Source organism: Aulostomus chinensis, chromosome 1, assembly GCF_037954235.1.
Source record: "Aulostomus chinensis isolate RoL2024-O1b breed Wild chromosome 1, RoL_Achi_v1.0, whole genome shotgun sequence".
In the NCBI taxonomy this organism is placed as follows: Eukaryota; Metazoa; Chordata; class Actinopteri; order Syngnathiformes; family Aulostomidae; genus Aulostomus; species Aulostomus chinensis.
Window position 1 is genome coordinate 17,525,678 of NC_141320.1, and position 12,484 is coordinate 17,538,161.

Genomic DNA, 12,484 nt, shown 5'->3' on the forward strand with positions numbered 1-12,484 from the left:
CGTGGTCTCATATACTTTTCTAAATTGTGTTTCTTTCATGTCCTCCTGAGATCAAAGACAGAATTCTAGTTACTGTCAAAGCCCTGATGACATCATCAGGAATTCTGACTTTGATCTGGAGACTCTTGCTTTAATCTGAATTTGATCTGACTAATGTTTTAGTTTAGGTTGCATGAAACCGACCACCTGATTTCTCCTGATGGACTGGTGACCTGTCCAGGGTGAACCCTGCCTCTTGAACAATGTCACCTGGGATCACCCCCCCCCCCCCCCGTGACCCTTAAAGGATAGAACAGAAAGTGGATGGAGGGATGGACTCAACACTGAAATCAGCTGATCTGATCCACATTCTAATGTTTCCTGTCCCTCTTTAGGAGTCAATGAGAATAGTAGTGTATATAATAATGTATATCCAACCTTGTAGTATCTTTCCAAAGCTTTTAGTATTTCTTCTTGTTTCTACTTGTAGTTTTAGTGTCTGGATCTTTTCTTTTGATGTCCTGCTGTCTGCTCTTTGCTTTTGGAGCTTCCTTCAACAACTACCAGGCCTCCTGGGTACTGTAGGAAACATGGTCAAGTTCTTCTGACTTCTCCAGGAACGTCCTGCTCACATTGGTCTGTCTTCATTTTGACTCCTCCCACTGCCACAATGACCAGCCTTTATACTCTTGGTGACTGGGGCCCTGGTTGCTGCAGGCCTCAACACCAGCCTGTGGTTGTGAGCAGGGCAGAACAGAACTGACAGTATCTCCCATGCAGGACCTGGGTCAGCACCTGCTGCCAGCTGGGGCACCGCTTTAACCTGGACCCCTAGAAGATCTTCTCCAGGAACTGGCCTTTTTGGTTCCATCAAGGCCTGAGAGGATGGTGAAGAGTGATCCTCCACCAGGCAGCACAGTCAGCAGCAGCCATTTTGTTCCACTAGAATCAAGTATGATAGTGAAAGACTGGTGAGTACTTGCTAACTAACACTTCCTGTTTTTGTTGCTATTCTTCCATGAATGTGCTCATGTTGGCTGGTCCCCAACCACAGTTTCAAAGCCATGATGACATCTTTCATCAACAATCAGACTTATTTTTTCTCTATTAGGACAAATAAGGTTTCAACTGACACGGCTGGCCAACGTCCTGGAGTTCATTCAGCCTGGAGAACCAGGTGCTGGTTCCTTCTTTTACCAGGCAGGAACGGGCAGCAGATCCAAGATCAGTAGGTGAAGATGTCTGCTTTGACTGGTAGGAGGAAAGAGAGCAGGAGAGCTGGTCAGAGACTCTCTGACCAGGGTCAGGGGTCAAGGGTCTCTGTTGTTGGCTCCACCCCCTTTAAGGAAACCACCAGGAGGAGGTGAGGACTGACCGTGACGACTGAAACTGCCACATTTACATGAGACAAACTTGATCAACACTAAATACCAGGCCTTGCACAGTGACTCCCACTGACTGACACTGGGGTCTTCATTTTCCACAGGTAGGATGGCCGGTCCCCCTGTGCTTCCCAGGTCCCTCCCTGGAACACATGGCATAGAAAATGTTTCACATGTTTGCTGATTCAATAAACCTGACCATTAACATGTGTGTGTGCCAATAATTTACATAAACTGTTAATACCAAGACAAATGCTACCTTCAATTCATCATTTATGTCATGGAACCCTTGGTCTCCATTACATTGGTCAACCAGAGAAGCTTCAACTGGTGACGCTCATTCAACCATGCATGAAGGTCAACCTGCATCATCTGCTGTGCTCCTTAACAGGGGAATTAGCTCAAATGGTAGAGTGCTAGCTTAGCATGTGAGAGGTAGAGGGATCGATCCCCTCATTCTCCAGAATACTTCAGCTTGTTCTGTTGATCAGAGGAGCTGCTGGGGGATGAATGCTGATGTTTGTCCACTGCTGTGATAAAGTGTCCCCCTGTTACTGAGATGTGAATGAACACCTGCTCAGGTCAAAGCTGCAATGAAGTCAAGTCATCACCCTGTAAAGCACCAAATAACAAAAGTTACACTTTACAAGTAGAACAGGTCCAGTTCAACACTCCTTAAATGAATTTACACCCAACAATTCTTCATGAGCAAGCACATCCTAGCTTAGGCCCAACTTTTCTTGGCGCTCTCCCAGATGCTTGGGAGCTGCTGGGGGAGCGCTAGTTGGGCCTAAGCTAGGCGCTAAGCTAAGGTGGTCTGCACCAGCTAGTGAGGGTTGGCTAGCTCTTGCAGCTTTTGGTGCAGAGCCGCTGCAGGTCCAATTCAACATAGCTAAGCCTCACCTCCAACACAACAAAAAAACTACATTTAACACACTTATCAGTATCACTAAAGGAGGCAGAGGAGGAACAAAACATGTGGCACCCTGAGCAGGAGAGAGGAGGACAAGAGGGAGAAGCCATCGTTAGCTTAGCGTGTTTACAAGGCAGAAAGACTGTTGCTACAAGAATGATGGTCTTTTAAACTTCAGCCAAATAAAGCAGTTAGGTATTAATTTTTGGTGGGTAATTAGTCAATGAAATAAGGAATTAGCAGGGAGGATCACACTTTAGCTAGCACAATGAAGCAAGGCTCTACGTGCAGAAACACAGAAAAAGGAGTTGAGGTCACACGCTTCCTGCAACCAAGGTCAAAAATCCAGGACGGACGAAGGGGAGGACAACAAAGACAAAGACACAAGAAACAGAGATAATAACCATAAACTCCATAACAACCATAACAAATATAACCATACAGAACATATAGAACAAATATAACAAGAAAAGCATGAAAAAATATGTCACCTCTGGTCAAATACCCTGATTTGCATTTGTGTCTGTCAGCATTTTCATTTTCATTTTAAAGCCTCCAGAATGAGGGGAGGGGTCAGGGGCAGTTTTCTGTGTTGTCTGCAAACTGAATTACAGGAAACCTGAACTTCCACTGTCAGTGTATCCAATTGATGAATAATTGTTTGATCTATACATAGATAACTTGTAGTTATTGCACACACACACACACACACACACACACACACACACACACACATATACACACACACACGCACACACACACACATTTTGTGAAACAACTCAGGAGTCATCAGGTGTTTTACTCAGAGGGATTCATTCATGATAAATGAGCATGGAGGAGACCCAGTAATCATCAACACAAGCGTCACATGAGCAGGTCACCACCCACTTTTATTGATTGGTTCTTGTAAGAATCACTCCAAACGCCATCAGGAGGTCATTTTTTGTCCTGCCCTGTCTCAACTGTTGCTTGAGTCATTGTGTATCCTGGCTGCATTCAGTGCTTTCACCGCTGCAGCCCAGCATGATTGGCTGTCAGGACAGGTGTTATTAAGAATGGTAGAGGGGACAGTTTTGGCAGGACAAGTTGCTCCACATTCAGGAGATGGTGGGAATTTTAAAGGCTGGTGACAAACTCCTTCATTGTGGGAGGTTCAGAGTCCCTGGTTTGATTGCAGCTTTGACCTGAGCAGGTGTTCATCCACATCTCAGTAACAGGGGACACTTTATCACAGCAGTGGACAAACATCAGCATTCATCACCCAGCAGCTCCTCTGATCAACAGAACAAGTTAAAGTATTCTGAGAATGAGGGCATGGATCCCTCTACCTCTCACATGCTAAGCTAGCACTCTACCATTGGAGCTAAGTCCCTGCTAAGGAGCAGCAGATGATGGAGGTTGACCTTCATGCAGGGTTGGATGACCTTCACCAGTTGGAGCTTCTCTGGTTGACCAACATGTGGAATCTCTGTCAATACTCCAGTGGTGGTTTAAGTGGTGATAATATGGGTTAGTGACTGGGAGGGTGTGTGTGTGTGTGTGTGTGTGTGTGTGTGTGTGTGTGTCAGTGTTGTGTCAGGATGGCGCTACACTCCCCACCATGAGGGGCAGTGTGGCAGACGATAGTGAGTGGTCACCTAGCAGTAGACCTGGTCCGACCCTTCTCCGTCCTTTCCACTTCCTCTCCCTCCTTTACAGAGCTGACAGCCGTGCGTGGTGGAGTCTCGCTGGTCAGCAGATCGGTTACAAACAAAGGTATGCATGCTTGCTCTGCTCCATTATTCAGTGTCCTGGGCCCCATGTTTACTCCAGTTTTGCTCCGTCCAGCGGTGTGGTGTTACCGGGAGCTGGGCTGTCTCCCTGGGGCCGGTGTGTGCGTGGTGCGCTCTCTGGGGGTAAGACGCGTAGTTGTCTGCCTTTCATATCAAGCTGCCGATGGTCTGTGGTGTTCTGATTATCCTCTCCCGGCCATCGTTTGTGTAGTCTGGGCTGCGGGCTTCCTCCTCCTGCCTCGTCTGACACCACGATTCTGCTCTGCGGTAGGAAATGTTTATTCTTAGCTTTTGTTATTCTGTAATGTCCTTCATCCACATTTTAATTAGGTTAACTTGTTTATTTTGCAGTGCGCAGCCGTCAATTGCTGCTGTGAGCCTCGCTGCTGTTTTGGTTCTTCTTCTCTTCTCCTCGTCTTCAGTCTGTATTCTTGCTGATTCGGCTCATAACGGCTCTGATCCCAGTAACGGCGGTTAAAGCCGTGCACTACGGCCTTTATAAGAGCCTCAACGTGGGCCAAGAGAGGGCATCCCGACCCTCATCGGTGCTGAGCCATCCCCCTTGGAGACTGGTTTTAATTAGAGGGGGAGACATTTCCTTAATTACTTGAGTTTATTCCTTTTCTATTTGTTATTTCTTTCTTTGAATTATTATTGTTAGTTTTTGTGGGTTACATTTGATTTATTGTTTAGAACCCTTATTATTATTATTATTACTATTATATTATTATTATTATTATTATTGTTGCCTTTTGCTCCCCATTTTGATCATTTGGATTTAAAACAGTTTCTTTTGGGTTATTTGTGGTAGCGATATTTAGTTCGTGTGTGAGGGTTGCCTTGATTTCATGTTTTTGATGGTGTTCTTTTCTTTTCTTTGACAGGTGTTGAGGGCCCAGAGCGGCAGCGGTCCCCCTGGTGGTGGCTCCTTATTCATGTTTTTTTGGTTTGCTGTGTCACGGGTGCAGTGTAGTTTTTTTGGATCCCTCCCCTTTTCGTTACCGCTGTCGTGGTAAGCCCCAGCCCTGTCCCCTTTTCCTTTTGGTCATTCCTCTTGCACTCCTTATTATATCCATTGGTATTCATTTAGTCTGTTGCTCATTTTAAACTATTTTTCTAATAAAAGTATTTTTATAATTGGAAATCACGGTCCTGTCCTGTTGTGTCTCTCGAACTGTGTGCCTTTGTTCAAATGGAAGCCTGGTCATTTTGAAATTTTGTTTATATCCTGGGGTGAAAGCCTCCAGGTGGCGTTGTTGGCAACTGTTCCCCACCGCTCGCCTTGCCACACTACGAACCTCAAAATAATGCGACAGTGATGTTGTAAGAATTGCTAATGATCTAAAAATGATGCTTACAGTAATGTAGTAAGAGTTGCTAATAACCTCAAAATAATGCTACAGTGATGTAGTAAGAATTGCTAATGAACTCAAAATGATGCTAACAGTAATGTAGTAAGTGTTTCGAATAACCTCAACGTGATGCTGACAGTCATGTAGTAAGAGTTGCAACGAACCTCAAAATAATGCGACAGTGATATCGTAAGAATTGCTAATGATCTCAAAATGATGCGACAGTGATTTAGTAAGAATTGCTAATGAACTCAAAATGATGCTGACGGTAATGTAGTGAAAGTTTCGAATAACCTCAAAGTGATGCTGACAGTCATGTGGTTAAAGTTGCGAGTAACCTCAAAATAATGCGACAGTGATGTTGGAAGAATGGCTAATGAACTAAAATGATGCGACAGTAATGTAGTGATAGTTGCTAATAAACTCAGTGAGGCTTACAGTCATGTAGTAAGTGTTTCGAACAACCTCAAAGTGATGCTGACAGTCATGTAGTAAGAGTTGCTACTGACCTCAAAATAATGCGACAGTGATGTCAGAAGAATTGCTCATGTACTCAAAATGATGCTAACAGTAATGTAGTGAAAGTTTCAAATAACCTTACAGTGATGCTGAAAGTCATGTAGTGAGAGTTGCTAATAACCTCAAAATAATGCAACGATGATTTTGTAAAAATCGCAAATGATCTCAAAATGATGCGACAGTAATGTACTAAGAGCTGCTAATAACCTCAAAATAATGCGACAGTGATGTTGGAAGAATTGCTAATGAACTCAAAATGATGCTAACAGTAATGGAGTGAACGTTTCGAATACCGTCAAAGTGATGTTGACAGTAATGTGGTTAGAGTTGCAAATAACATAAAAATGATGCTGACAGTAATGTAGTAATTGTTTCGAACAACTTCAAAGTGATGCTGACAGTAATGTAGTAAGAGTTGCTACTAACCTCAAAATAATGCTACACTGATGTCGGCAGAATTGCTGATGTCATCAAAATGATGCTGACAGTAATGTAGTTATAGTTGCTAATCAACTCAGTGATGCTTACAGTAATGTAGTAAGTGTTTCGAATAACCTCAAAGTGTTGCTGACAGTCATGTAGTGTGTTGCTACGAACCTCAAAATAATGCGACATTGATGTCAGAAGAATTGCTAAAGATCTCAACATGATGCGACAGTGATTTAGTAAGAATTGCTAATGAACTCAAATTGATGCTAACAGTAATGGAGTGAACGTTTGGAATAACCTCAAAGTGATGCTGACAATCATGTAGTAAGAGTTGCTACTAACCTCAATTTAATGCTACAGTAATGTCGTAAGAATTGCTAATGAACTCAAAATGATGCTAACAGTAATGGAGTGAACGTTTCGAATAACCTCAAAGTGATTCTGACAGTCATGTAGTAAGAGTTGCTACGAACCTTAAAAAATGCAACAGTAAAGTAGTAAGAGTTGCTACGAACCTCAAAATAATGAAACAGTGATGTCAGAAGAATTGCTCATGAACTCAAAATCATGCCAACAGTGATGTAGTAAAAGTTTCTATAACCTCAAAGTGATGTTAACAGTCATGTAATAAGAGTTTCTACGAACCTCAAAATAATGTGACATTGATGTCAGAAGAATTGCTAATGATCTCAAAATGATGCTGACAGTGATTTAGTAAGAATTGCTAATGAACTCAAAATGATGCTAAGATTAATGGAGTGAACGTTACGAATAACCTCAAAGTGATGCTGACAGTCATGTAGTAAGAGTTGCTTAAAACCTCAAAATGATGCTGACAGTGATGTCGTAAGAATTGCTATTGAACTCAAAATGATGATAACAGTAACGTAGTGATAGTTGCTAATCAACTCAGTGATGCTTACAGTAATGTAGTAAGTGGTTCGAACAACCTCAAATTGATGCTTACAGTCATGTAGTAAGAGTTGCTACTAACCTCAAAATAATGCAACAGTGATGTCAGAAGAATTGCTAATGAACTCAAACTCATGCCAACACTGATGTAGTAAAAGTTTCTAATAACCTCAAAGTGATGTTAACAGTCATGTAGTAAGAGTTGCTACGAACCTTTAAATAATGCAACAGTAATGTAGTAAGAGTTGCTACGAACCTAAAAATAATGCGACAGTGATGTCAGAAGAATCGGTAATGATCTCAACATGATGCGACAGTGATGTCGTAAGAATCGCTAATGAACTCAAAATGATGCGACAGTGACGTAGTAAGAATTGTAACGAACTCAAAATGATGCTAACTGTAATGTAGTGAAAGTTTCGAATAACCTCAAAATGATGCTGACAGTCATGTACTAAGAGTTTCTACGAACCTCCAAATAATGCGACAGTGATTTTTGGAAGAATTGATAATGACCTCAAAATGATGCGACAGTGATGTATTAAGAATTGCTAATGAACTCAAAATGATGCGAACAGTATGGAAGTGAAAGTTTCGAACAACTTCAAAGTGATGCTGACAGTCATGTAGTAAGAGTTGCTACGAACCTTAAAATGATGCAACAGTCATGTAGTAAGAGTTGCTATGAACCTCAAAATAATGCGAGAGTGATGTCAGAAGAATCGGTAATGATCTCAACATGATTCGACAGTGACGTCGTAAGAATTGTAATGAACTCAAAATGATGCTAACTGTAATGGAGTGAAAGTTTGGAATAACCTCAAAGTGATGCTGACAGTCATGTAGGAAGAGTTGCTACGAACCATAAATAATGCAACAGTAATGTATTAAGAGTTAATACGACCTTCAAAATGATGTGACAGTGATGTAGTAAGAATTGCTTATGATCTGAAATGATGGGACAGTGATGTAATAAGAATTGCTAATGAACTCAAAATGATGCTAACAGTAATGTAGTGATAGTTGCTCATCAACTCAGTGATGCTCACAGTAATGTAGTAAAAGTTTCGAAAAACCTCAAAGTGATGCTGACAGTCATGTAGTAAGAGTTACTACGAACTTCAAAATGATGTGACAGTGATGTAGAAAGAATTGCTTATGATCTGAAATGATGGGACAGTGATGTAGAAAGAATTGCTAATGAACTTGAAATGATGCTCACAGTAATGTAGTGAAAGTTGCGAGTAACCTAAAAATGATGCTGACAGTAATGTAGTAAGAGCTGCTGATAACCTCAAAATGATGCTACAGTGTTGTCGGAAGAATTGCTAATGAACTCAAACTGATGTTGACGGTAATGTAAGAAGAGTTGAAACTAACCTCAAAATGATGTGACAGTGATGTTGTAAGAATTGCTAATGAACTCAAAATGATGCGAACAGTAATGTAGTGATAGTTTCGAATAACCTCAAAGTGATGCTGACAGTCATGTAATCAGAGTAGCTACGAACCTCAAAATAATGCTACAGTGATGTCAGAAGAATTGCTAATGAACTCAAAATGATGCGACAGTGATGTTGTAAGAATTGCTAATGACCTCAAAATGATGTTGATGGTAATCTAGTAAGAGCTGCTAATAACCTAAAAATGATGCTGACAGTAATCTAGTAAGTCTGCGAATAACCTCAAAATAATGCTACAGTGATGTAGGAAGAATTGTTAATGAAATCAAAAATGATGCTGACAGTGATGTCGTAAGAATTGCTAATGAACTCAAAATGATGCTAACAGTTATGTAGTGAAAGTTTTGAATAACCTAAAAGTGATGCTGACAGTCATGTGGTTAGAGTTGCGAGTAACCTAAAAATAATGCTACAGTGATGTCGTAAGAATTGCTGTTGAACTCAAAATGATGCTAACATTAACGTAGTGATAATTGCTAATAAACTCAGTGATGCTTACAATAATGTAGTGAGTGTTTCGAACAACCTCAAAGTGATGCTGACAGTCATGTAGTAAGACTTGAAACTAACCTCAAAATAATGATACAGTGATGTAGTAAGAGTTGCTACGAACCTAAAAATAATGCGACAGTGATGTCAGAAGAGTTGCTAATGAACTCAAAATGATGCTAACAGTAATGGAGTGAAAGTTTGGAATAACCTCAAAGTGATGCTGACAGTCATGTAGTAAGAGTTGCTACGAACCTTAAAATAATGCAACAGTGATGTCAGAAGAATTGCTAATGATCTCAAAATGATTCAACAGTGATGTCGTATGAACTGCTAAGGAACTCAAAATGATGCTAACAGTAATGTAGTGAAAGTTTCGAATCACCTAAAAATGATGCTGACAGTCTTGTTGTAAGAGTTGCTAATGAACTCAAAATAATGCTACAGTGATGTAATAAGAATTGCTAATGAACTCGAAATGATGCTAACAATAATTGAGTGAAAGTTTCAAATGACCTCAAAGTGATGCCGACAGTCATGTAGTAAGAGTTGCTACGAACCTCCAAATAATGCGACAGTGATTTTGGAAGAATTGCTAATGAACTCAAAATGATGCTAACAGTAATGGAGTGATAGTTGCTAATAAACTCAGTGATGCTTACAGTAATGTAGTAAGAGTTTCGAACAACCTCAAAGTGATACTGACAGTCATGTAGAAAGAGTTGCTACGAATCTCCAAATAATGCAACAGTAATGTAGTAAGAGTTGCTCCGAACCTCAAAATAATGCGACAGTGATGTCGGAAGAATTGCGAATGATCTCAAAATAATGTGACAGTAATGTAGTAAGAATTGCTAATGAACTCAATATGATGCTAACAGTAATGGAGTGAAAGTTTCGAATAACCTCAAAGTGATGCTTACAGTCATGTAGTAAGAGTTGCTTAAAACCTCAAAATAATGCTACAGTGATGTCGTAAGAATTGCTAATGACCTAAAAATGATGCTCACAGTCATGTCGTAAGAATTGCTACGAACCTCAAAATAATGCGACAGTGATGTCAGAAGAATTGCTATTGAACCCAAAATGATGCTACAGTAATGTAGTGATAGTTGCAACTGACCTCAAAATAATGCCAAAGTGATGTCGTAAGAATTGCAAATAAACTCAAAATGATGTGAAAAGTAATGTAGTGATAGTTGCTAATAAACTCAGTGATGCAGACAGTAATGTAGTAAGAGCTGCTGGAGGCTCAAGGACCTGAACCAGTTCCCTGAACCCTTCCCTCTCAACAGGGCTGAGGGGCTGGCAGTCCTTCAGGATGAAATTCAGCAGAGCCTCATCCAGCATCTGCTTCCTGGAAGCTGGATGGTTAAAGATGAAGGAGAGAAGAAATGAAGAGGAATTAATGATCAACGAAGCAACTGTGAGTCAGTTGGAGAGTGGCTGTATACCTGAGTTCATCCTGGTGGATTTGGGACTTCATTCTCATGCCTGGCCCCATCATGCCTCAGCACTGAAGAGGTGCTTTTGTTGAGATGAGACGCTTCTGTCCAACAAATGCGACATTCAACCTGCAGAAAAGAACATGAGTACTCAGCTAAAAGTTCCTTTCTTCATGGTGACTGGTGTTTCTTAGTCTTAGACCACCAGGTTTCCAATGAGGTGTATCGGATACGTTGTTGTGTGCCGCTGAAATCCGTCCAATTCCGGCGTTGTTTCCTCATGAAATATGTTTGCCTTAAAGCTCATTAAAGTGTTGAACCACAATATCGTTCACCATAACTGAGTCAACTTCAAGATAACCTACTTCTACATTCCAGTCCCGGCTGCTCCTGTTCTGCTGCAGTCCAGAAAACAACAACCTGATACAATTGGCGCTCCTTCCCACAGCTCCGGCCCGGATCCGCATGGTTCCGCTGACTGACTGTGATACGCGCTCCCTCCAGAGTGGCACAGCCCGATGGGGGTCCTTATCTGGCACGGGGGCGTAAAACAGGTGCGACTGGAAACCCAGGTTTATTCTGCGTCGAGGGAACGCGTTGCTCTGCAATTCACCGCCAAGCCGCTAGGGGGTGTGGCTTTGTCTTTGTATTGTTTACGGGGCTCTTGTCGGATTCCTTGGTTTTCTTCCGGTCACAGACGACAATTGTTGGCCATTTGTCAGTCTTTGTAGTGCCGCCAATAATCCTTTCTTCGGCTTGGTCCATTTTTTCTTGGAGCTTTCACCACAGAAACTTTGAAAATGGCGGTGTTGTTGTGCTGCGACTGAACCGGAAATGACGTACTGAGCGGACCAATCACAGTCCTCGACGTTGACGTCACCACGCAGGATATTTTGGAAACGTGTGTCAGGCTACGGTGTAGGGGTCTGCTTCGACGGCGTAGGTACGAATACTACGCGACGCAGAAGCATAATTCAGGCTTTATAGTCGAACAGGAAGTTAGCATGTCAGGGATGAGACACCCTTATCGTCCAAAAGGAAGTTAGCATCTCCATGGTTCCCTTGACCAGAAGCCAGTGGGATCGTTCCATTCTGACATCTTGATTGACATTTGTCCTTCTCTGAGCTAAATAGCTGGCAATCATTTGAAAAAAACCTTGATTTACTTTTTCTATTTTGCTCTTCAGCTCATTTGCATGCTTTTGTTAAAATTCTCCCCCTTTTTTTTGTTTTTGTTTGTTTTTTTGCTGCTGTTTTTAGCACAAAGTCCACCTGGTGCCTAAAGACCAGTTCAGCATGGACTACGTTGAACCTTCAGTCCGCTGCATCAGCACCCATGGACGGTTCCCCCCTGATAGGTGGATTCTGGTGAGGAACATTAGTGGGACAGCGCTCTTGTTAGAACGGTTCTGATCCACCTTCCCTCCCCCTGTAGCTCCTCCTCTGTCCCCTCAGCGATCTTGTTAGAGCGGTTCTGATCCACCTTCCCTCCCCCTGTAGCTCCTCCTGTGTCCCCTCAGCGCTCTTGTTAGAACGGTTCTGATCCACCTTCCCTCCCCCTGTAGCTCCTCCTGTATCCCCTCAGCGCTCTTGTTAGAAGGGTTCTGATCCACCTTCCCTCCCCCTGTAGCTCCTCCTGTGTCCCCTCAGCGCTCTTGTTAGAACGGTTCTGATCCACCTTCCCTCCCCCTGTAGCTCCTCCTGTATCCCCTCAGCGCTCTTGTTAGAACGGTTCTGATCCACCTTCCCTCCCCCTGTAGCTCCTCCTGTGTCCCCTCAGCGCTCTTGTTAGAATGGTTCTGATCCACCTTCCCTCCCCCTGTAGCTCC

General features: G+C 42.3%; 1 long non-coding RNA gene across 2 annotated transcripts; it reads left to right on the top strand.

Annotated features, from left to right (window-relative positions):
- Positions 1–3,951: 3,951 nt before the first annotated feature.
- LOC147270604 (uncharacterized) lies at positions 3,952–5,115 on the top strand. 2 transcript variants are annotated; one of them, XR_015112073.1, is made up of 5 exons: positions 3,952–4,029; positions 4,102–4,169; positions 4,258–4,313; positions 4,398–4,591; positions 4,931–5,115. It is a non-coding gene; the product is annotated as an uncharacterized LOC147270604 (long non-coding RNA). The 2 variants fall into 2 exon arrangements; XR_015112066.1 differs by having other exon boundaries at positions 4,398–5,115.
- The last annotated feature ends 7,369 nt before the right edge of the window (positions 5,116–12,484 follow it).